Here is a 9,335-nt window from a genome sequence, read left to right as displayed (position 1 = left end):
ACTTGATTAGTTATTGACCAACCGGTAACACCTAGAACCGATAACCAGAAAATACAAAATAACTAACATTGCTCTTTTAATTTATTTAATTTTTATTTCTTGGTTGCCAAAGAAAGTCTTAGGAAAGGAAGTACCCAGCTGATAAATACACCTCTAGATAGACAAGAGGAAAAATAAATATTTTTATGAATGCAAACATGTTTCAATCATTCTTTATAAAATAATTGAATTATGAAAACAGGAAAATATCTTGCGAGTATATTATGATTATAGTTTTCAGTGTTCTTAGCTGGGTGAAATTGATCTTTACTTTTCTCTTTCCAGGACTGTGAATGCTATCCAGTATGGATGAAGCTTCTAGTTGAACACCAGTTCACTTTCTCCATGACGGTTGTCCTTACCCACGTTGTCCTCCATGTTGGTAGGGTCTTACCAGTTAGTAGTGGAGGGTAACCAGTAGTATTGGCAATAGTCTATAATAGTTGAAGTGGGTTATGAGATCCATTTGACCAATGACTCACTCTAGATACTGGAATTTGTGGTATATGACGTCTTGTTTGGGGACTTTCTTCCCCCATTATATAACGACTTTGTTTGGTTTCCTTTCATATGTATGTATATATTTTAGAAAACTATTACAATAGAAGGTTTCCACATGACTCTTCAGAAAGGCCTTTAGTGTTAGTTATCCCATGTAATGTTACCTCTTCAACCCCTTCCTTATTCAATCCTACTATTCTAATTTCTATTTTATGCTTTTATAACATTATATTTTATTTTCCCTTCCTTGGAATAATCCCTCTTCCCCTGGTTTCCTACTACCTACCTAACATTTTTGGATATTTTTGAGGAAACAAACATAGCTAATAGAGAGAATGGAAATTTCTTCTATGTGAGTCTGAGTTATCCTGTTCAGGGCAACTGTTTCTAGCTCAATTCATTTGAGTTCAAATTTTATTTTCAATAGTTGAGTGATATTTCATTATATAATTATATTATATTATCCATTCACCAGTTAATGCCCATCTAGGTTGTTTCCAATTTCTGAGTATTTTGAATAGAGCAGCAATGAACATAAATAAACAAGTATCTATATATAGGCTGTTGTGAGAGGCTGCTTGTTTGTTCCTGATTGCTCAGCCCCCAAATAACCATACTGAAACTGCATTAATTAAATCACTGCTTTGCCTTTTAGCTCTAACTTCTTATTGGCTAGCTCTTACACCTGAATTTAACCCATTTCTTTTAATCTGAATTTAGCTCTGAATGGGTCTGAATTTAACCCATTTCTTTTTATCTGTGTTTTGCCACGTGACTGTGGCTTACCCGCAAGGTTCCAGCTCCTCTCTTCTCAGTGGCAGCTACATGGTATTTCCTTATTCCACCTTTTTCTTCCAGCATTCAGTTTAGTTTTCTCTACCTATCTCTTTGCCCTTCACAGGCCAATGCAGTTTCTTTATTCATTAATCGATAAAAACAACACATATACAGAAGGACTTCCTACATCAGTAGGCTATAGAGTCTTTTAGGTATATATCTAAGAATGATATAGTTATTGTGGTAAACATATCTTGTTTTTGAGGTGCCTCTACACTGATTTCCATAGTTGCTGTAGCAGTTTGTATGCCCCCAGGAATAAATACATGCTATATACTCCCTTTTCCCCATACCTACTGTCATTTGCTGGATTAATCTTGACCATCCTGACAGCAGTAAGATGGAACCCACATTAACTTTACCTAATATGACACAATGCGGTTTGTTTGCTTTCTTTTTGCATACCTTAAATGTGGCATTTATTTTGGAAAGTGACTTTAGAGACACAGGAAATGGATAGCATCTTGCCTTCGAAGTAGGTATTTCCTCCATTCCTACCCCATGTGGCTACCACAAAGAGGGTTATGTTTTCTCAAATATGTGTGTGTGCATGCACACATGTATGTATGTATCCATGTATAGAAATAGATAGATAGATAGATAGATAGATAGATAGATAGATACAAAATATTAGGACTTTCTTGTAAATCTCACATTCATAGTTCAAAGTAGCCTTTTCTTTTCAACTTCAGGTGTAAGAAATGAAGTGAAAACAAAAAATATTTAATCTTCAGCTTCTAACTTCAGTATAAGATTTGAATGTGATAGATCAGTTGTTATTAAGAGCCATTTTAACGTATTGAAAAAAAAAGCTTTTTTTTCATAGCATATAGAACAGAAAGTAGGAGAAAAGACAAGGCAGAAATTAATGAATGTACACAGGAAGTTGAAGAAAAATGTCAGCAAGAGATATTGGATGGTCAAATGCATAACAAATTCTCAACTGAAGTCAGAATATAATGAAACCAGGAGTGCAGTGGAGTGACATTTCATTTGTATTTTAATAAATAAAGCTTACCTGGAGTTCTGAGTAAAACAGCTGCACTGATCAGCCTTGCACATCAATCAGTGGTGACACGCACCTTTAATCCCAGTAACCACACTAGTTTGCCATAGAAACTGGGCGGTAGCGGTGCACACATTTAATCTCAGAACTAGAGATGGCTAAAACATGGGAGGAGACAGCTCTCAGTCACAGTCTCATTCTGAGACTTCCTGGAGGCAGGATCACCATTTTGGACTGAGGTAGAGGTGAGCACCAGTGACTGGATGTTTTGCTTTTCTGACCTTCAGGTTGAACCCCAATTTTTTGTCTCTGAGTTTTTACTAAATCCTGCTACGTTGGAGGGTACTAGATTTCTCTTGTTTGGGGTCTGTGGGATGATTGCTATTCAGAATAACCTATCACTGACTGGACAATCCAATACAGCTCAGCCTGAAGAATTGTACTTTCATGCTTGAAATTCTTAGGCATACTTCAGTTCTCCAATGTATCATCATTATAATTACTGTGGGAAATAATGAGACTTGGCCAAAACTTCACAGCTGAGATAAAATGGAGAAAAAGGAGGAAATTTATAGCCCCAGAAAAACAATGGAAGGCGTAAAATGAATCTGCTTTTCTGGAAAGGGTGGTTACTGGCATTGAAAGAATGCACAAAAATGCGGGAAATGATTGTTGAGAGGTATGAGATTTCCAAATTTCAGTTTAAAATCATAAGACTGTGGCATGGTGTAGGGAATTCACTTGATTACATAATTGAAGTGGGACAGCGAGACCACTGTGTTCCCTGAGATTGGGTCCTAGACTATTTAAGATTGGACAAGGTCATCTGAATATTATACTTTCATGCACTCATTTTTTCTGCTTCCTCTTGACTATGGATGTGACTAACTGTTTTAGGTTCTTGCTGTTTATAGTTCTCATGTCCTCAATGATAAATTATACCTGGACTCATCACCTAATAAGCCCTTTTTGCACAAAGTTGCTTTATCTCAGGGTGTTCTAGCACATCGAAAGAAGTGAGACTAAAACAAGTGGTTATTGGCTATTAAATATAAAGTCCAGATTTGTCATATATCACAGCTGACCCACAGAAAGAGGCCTGAAGAAGTATCATAGAATGTAAACACACAGGCAGAAGATCTTCTGCATTTATCACATCACATTTTAGGATGATAAACACATGTTATTTGATAATTCCAAATTATTATGTCAGGCTTAACATAGGCTAATTCCAGTTTCTAGCAACTCAATTTTATATTCTTAAGCATTTGTTTGAAAAGTTAATTATATCACTCATATGATCAAAGCAGATATTTGTATTTCTGTTTCTAAAGAATCATTTCTTTCTTAAAGCAAATTTAATGGAGAAAAGGGGAGAAAATGACAGAGGAAAAAGATCTACAGACTCCTTACAAAAGCAGTCAGCTTTCTCTTTCTTTTCTTTGGACATATTGTTTTCTTACTCCCAATCCTTATTATCCTTTCTGTTATATTAGTAAAGTACTAGTAGAAACTTTCATAGATAATAACTTTAATCATTAATAACTTGTAATTATAATTGGCAAATGATATGCTTTGCTAGTAAAGCTCAACATCAAAATTTAATATTTTCAGCAGACAAATATAATCTAACAATGACATCTGTGTAGCTTACCAGTTAGTGAAACAAAGGAATCAAGACTCAAGTTGCTGCAAGCAATGGTGTTAAATTATTAACTGACCAGATGGACATGGAAGATACACCACAGTTGTCACACTAGTACACAGGTAGTAAACACAGGGCCATTTGTTAGCCTGGCTTTTGAAAACTCACATTGGGTTTGTCTATCTAAAAACCAGTAAATACAGGAAGGAGTTGAGACAATAAGAGATTTGACTGAGTCCGTTTGATTAAGAACACTGCATGTGAATTTTGCTTGATATATCTAGTAGGATTTTGTGAAGAGATTGGGAGAGTTACCACTCTGAAACCCGAAGAAGTGATGCTGAAGAGCTGACTGTCAGACCTTAAGGAGGGGGTGCAGGTGAGGCACGGAAGAAGAGCAGACAAACTTATTTGGAGGGTAACCATGGAGACTGTGGCCTGAAAAATGCAACAGGAGCATCAGCCACAAAGAAAGCCACAGGCTTCCTCCTCTATCCTCATGGGTTCCGTTTAGTGTCTGCTCTCAGGTGACCTGGAAGACTTAAAGAGAAAGCCAACAGGAAGAGCTAGTTTCATTAATGTTTTTCAGGCTTAGACCTAACAGTGCACAGAGAACTGTACACAGTGAGGTGTGAGCTTGAGGGTAACAAGGTTTTAAGAGTGCACAAAGCATATAAGTGAAATGAAAATATTTTAAAGATATTTGGCTTTTGTGTAATATTCCCATTGAGTGGTCAGCCAGCTATTCTATGAATCATCTTAAGAGGAGACAATAATGGAGTGAATCTGGGATAGATGGTAGGCTTAGTGGGTGTGATTCTGTACTCGCATCATTTCCACGGTGAGATGTGAGGTAGAAAACTTAAGAATCTTCAAAAGTCCACAGTCCAACTAATTTTCTCTCCGCAATAACAGCCATGGAAGGTTCTTACCCACACCCATAATCATCTCTTTACTTTCCACATGTGCACACATGTGGCAATAAAGTCTGTCACATCAGTTGAAGCCAGACCAAGGCTCTCCCTTGTAGGCTGAGCAAGGTATCCCTCCATAGGGAATGGGCTCCAAAAATGCCAGTTCATGAACTAGGGATAAATACTGGTTCCACTGCCAGTGGTCTGACACACTGCCCAAGCCACCCAGCTGCTACCCACATTCAGAAAGCCTAGTTTTGTCCTATGCAGGTTCCCTAGCTGGCAATCCAGTCAGTGAGCTCCCATAGCTGGGGTCAGCTGTTTCTGTGGGTTTCTTCATCATCGTTATCACTTTCCTCTCTATGACTGGACTCCAGGAACTCACACCAGTTGTTCTTTGTGGATCTCTTCATCTGTTTCAGTTACTGGATGAAGGCTCTATGATGACAATTAGGGTAGTCACCAATCTGATCACAAAAGGGCAGTTACTGTATCCTCTCCATTATTGCTTAGTTTTGCAGATTCCTGGGAATTTCTCCATACCAGGCTCCTCACTAACCCCATAATGGCCTCCTGTAGTTTCTGTTGGCTTATTATTGCTGCCTGTCATACAATCCCTGTTTCCAGGGGTTGAGAAGATGTGAAGGCAGTGACATAGGCGCCAAAAGATTCCAATGCAAGCTCTTTACTGTAAAAAGATGGGGAATTTTTTTCATGAGATTAGGGTAATTAAACTGCCCAGGAACATTTCTGGTTGGTCCTTTTGAAACTGGCAATCACTGCTGGTGTATTGTGATTGGCCAGAAGCATGCATCATTAGTTACGGTGCTTTCGGTCTGCTGACAGGTTGTCTTGGCCAATTTGCCTACTCATTGTGAGTTTTCATGCATTTGCTTGTGCTTGCTCTATTGCCCTGCTTCATCCCACCATCTGTTTTATTTTTATTGGGCAACCTAGTGGGAGTGGTGGATTTTAATTACCCCACCTCAGGGACCACCCCTTAGCATTTTGGTCTGTGTCTGTCTTTGGTTGGCCTGCCAGACTGGCTCGCAGCTGTCTTTGACTACCAGTCCTCTAAGGGTTGGGTCCCCGGATGGTCCCAAGATAGCAGAAGTCATGGGAGACTTTTAGGGGAACTAGTGCTTTAAATGGCCTCCTGTATTTGCATTAGCCACGCATGAATCACCTCCACTGTAGGTTTTGGTTAGACTGTTTCATAGCTATTAGTACCTGGAGTATTGCTTGTTCACCTGCTGTTGTCAGGTTCTTAGCTGTAGGAGATACTTGTTTTCATAGACTGTCCCAGGACGCTGGTTGAGTATTTAGAGCATGGGTGTCAGGAACTCCCTATTGCAAACTGGACACTGGAAGAGGACCTAAAGGTGTTCAACAATGCTCTCCAGCTAACTAACAAAGTCACTGAAATCTCTACTAAGGTTGGTTCTACTGCTGTTCAAGTAACCTCAGCAGAGAGAACAAAAGTATTGGGGCAATCTGTCTTTTAAAATGACAGCTACTATATTACCAAAATCAAAGAAATCTGCTTAGTAGATGAGAACAAGTTCACTTTAACCATTGAAAACAAAGGAAGACCACTTACCTTCATGCACCAGGAGTGTGAAGCCATTGTCCAATCTATCATTCATATCAGGACCCTGTGGGGTGGGGCTTCGACAGTCTCATACCCAGTTTGTCATAGCCCTTTTGTCATTTATGGCATTTGGTCTTTGGATGGGCCCCGGAAAATTCCCTATGTAAGTGGCCAGACTGTCCATATCCCATCAAGTACAGTTTGGTGTGGTAGAATTATTATCCTCGTCAAGTTTGGCATTGACCAAGGCATTGGTGGAAGCTGTAAGGGTTGAAATGAGCCCATTTATGTGTCAATATCACGGGCGGCTAAGACCCACTTACAAATATCTTCATTTCTAACAGGTGCCATGTCATTACAGGTGATGGTGTTGAGCCCCTCCCTGGTTTGCTGTTTAATAAGGACATTCTTGGTAGTGTCAGATGGGACACAATTTTCAACAGCTTTGGTGACACAGTCAAAAATTTGGGAAATGGTTCCACAGCCTGCTGGACCAGATTATGGAAATATCCTACACTGCCTTGGGGAATACAAAGTTTGATGGTTTTGAAGGCTAGGTAAGACACCTTTTGGTAATAGGCATGCACGCCAATCATGAGTTGTGATACAGGATCAGTGTATTGTTCATGGCCAGTCAGCATGTCGAGAGTGACATTAAGTCCAAATTACTAATTTGTGTGGGCTTGGGTCTCTGCTGTATCATCATAAGCAGAGAACTATTGGAGCAAAACTGAGGAGTCAAGGACTGCTTTCTAAATAGAGTACTAACCATAATGGATTTGATGTTACATGGCCCATTGTCTGAGTACTTGCACAAAATAAGAAGAATCAGGGTAGCCTTGGTCATCCTTGCACACCCCGATATATTTCCCAGCCTGCTTCTGGCACTGTTGTTGTTGAGAGGACACATAGCTGACAAGGACAACATCACTGGGGCCTGCAGACTCCACAGGGATGGGATGGGATGCACTTGGAAGAGCTCAAGCATATCGAAAATTGACTGGAACCACAGATGTGGGGCCTAGCAGTGACCATCCTCATTCAGTGACAAGCACAGGTATTGTCCTGGCCCTGGAAGTTGAAAGCGAGGACATTTTTTTACCACATCTTTTCTCCCTCTGATTTACCAGGAATATACCATGGGAGCCAGTGTCTCCTCCTAGCACTAACTGGGCAGCTTTGAGTAGAGAAAGCATGCCATGGAACCAAGGATATCCTGAGAGGGTCTGATTCCCCTCAGTGCCCTCTGACTCCTTGTGGAACAGGAATGAGTCTGTGGCTTCTTCTGGAGTATCCAGAGGAGAGTAAGGGGTTGAGCAGGGAAGGGATGAACTATCCCTGCTGAGAGCGCCTCCTCAATGGGAATATGAGGGAGCAATTCCAAAGGAAGCAGTTCCACTGAGTCCAAGTGGGAGGCAGTACTAAAGGAGAAGGATGCTGATGTCTGGTCAGAAGGGCTCCCATAAGACCCCTGTGTCAGGCGATCATTACTCTCACTGGTTCCCAGCAGCAGATCCTGGCTGAGCAGACTCTGAATGATTTAGGGAGGGCCACTCCAGTCTAAATGTTTTATCCTTTGTGAGCAAGGAAGTCCCACAAAGGGTAGGGTTGTGTGATGGAGGCTGATGGCATGGCACGACTTAGGTGGATGTCAGATACCCAGGCTTTCACATAAAGTGCATCAGTTGGCTTCAGAATGTAGTCTGAAGGGTCTCCTACATTAATCACAAACATGTTCTCTCTGTCAGGCATCTCTAGGGTTGTAGCTGTGTGGAGATCAGTGATAGTAAAACAGAAAATGCTGAGTCAGGTCTGGGATGTTTGGGTGGTATAAAGAACTCCAAAAGACTTCCATACTTCCTCCTCCTCCTCCTCCTCCTCCTCCTCCTCCTCCTCCTCCTCCTCCTCCTCCTCCTCCTCCTCCTCCTCCTCCTCCTCTTTCTCCTTTACTTCATAGCACTAAGGGACACCTTTGCCACAGAGGCTGCCCTGCTCCCCATGAGATTAGCCCAGAGGCCTCTCCTCCATGACCCACTCCTGCTGGGTCAGGTGCAGATTCTTTAGCCCCCATAAAACTGAGCAGCTCTTCTCTCTGTCCCATTCCTGCTCCATCTTTCAAGGTTCTCCCTCCAGGACTCCGACTCAGCCTCTCAAAGTGATGAGTCCACCTCTCCATGGTGGATGTGTCATCACCAACCAATCCCTTACCAATAGTCCTAGCACCACAATAGGAGATAGAGTTGCTGTTTTACACCTAGGACTGGAGGGCCTGGTGTGGTCTCCAGAGGCCCAGCTGGGGAGGAAGTGTCAATAGCTCCTTGCCACTACAGGATGCCTCATAAAGAACTTCTGACTGAGCAACCCAGTGAACAGAGCGAAAAGCAGTTCTTGAGCTTCAGCTTTGAGAACATTGTAGAGGTGAGGAGGAAGAGACTGAAGAAGGTAGGAGTCTCTCCAATACCTTTATCATGAAGGGGTATTGGATTTGGTCAAAGGCTTTTTCAGCATCTAGTGAGATAATCATGTGGGTTTTTTTTTTCCAGTTTGTTCATATGGTGGGATTACATTAACAGATTTGTATATGTTGAACCATCCCTGCATCTCTGGGATGAAGGCTATATGACCGTGCGGATGATTTTTATCATGTGTTCTTAGATTTGGTTTGCCAGTATTTTATTGAATATTTCTGCACCAATGTGCATGAGTGAGATTGGTCTGTAGTTTTATTTCTTAGTTGCATCTTTGTGTATCAGGCTAACTGTAACCTTGTGAAAAAAAAACAGTTTAGCAATTTTTCTTCTG

At 41.0% G+C, this 9,335-nt stretch overlaps 1 pseudogene; it reads right to left on the bottom strand.

Annotated features, from left to right (window-relative positions):
* Positions 1 to 7,318: 7,318 nt before the first annotated feature.
* LOC126489674 (SH2B adapter protein 1-like) lies at positions 7,319 to 8,973 on the bottom strand (annotated as a pseudogene).
* Positions 8,974 to 9,335: the final 362 nt, after the last annotated feature.

Source organism: Alexandromys fortis, unplaced genomic scaffold (genome assembly GCF_014885135.2).
Source record: "Alexandromys fortis isolate MF-2015 unplaced genomic scaffold, M_Fortis_MF-2015_v1.1 scaffold_207, whole genome shotgun sequence".
Classification (NCBI taxonomy): Eukaryota; Metazoa; Chordata; class Mammalia; order Rodentia; family Cricetidae; genus Alexandromys; species Alexandromys fortis.
This window is presented reverse-complemented; position numbering and strand designations above follow the sequence as displayed.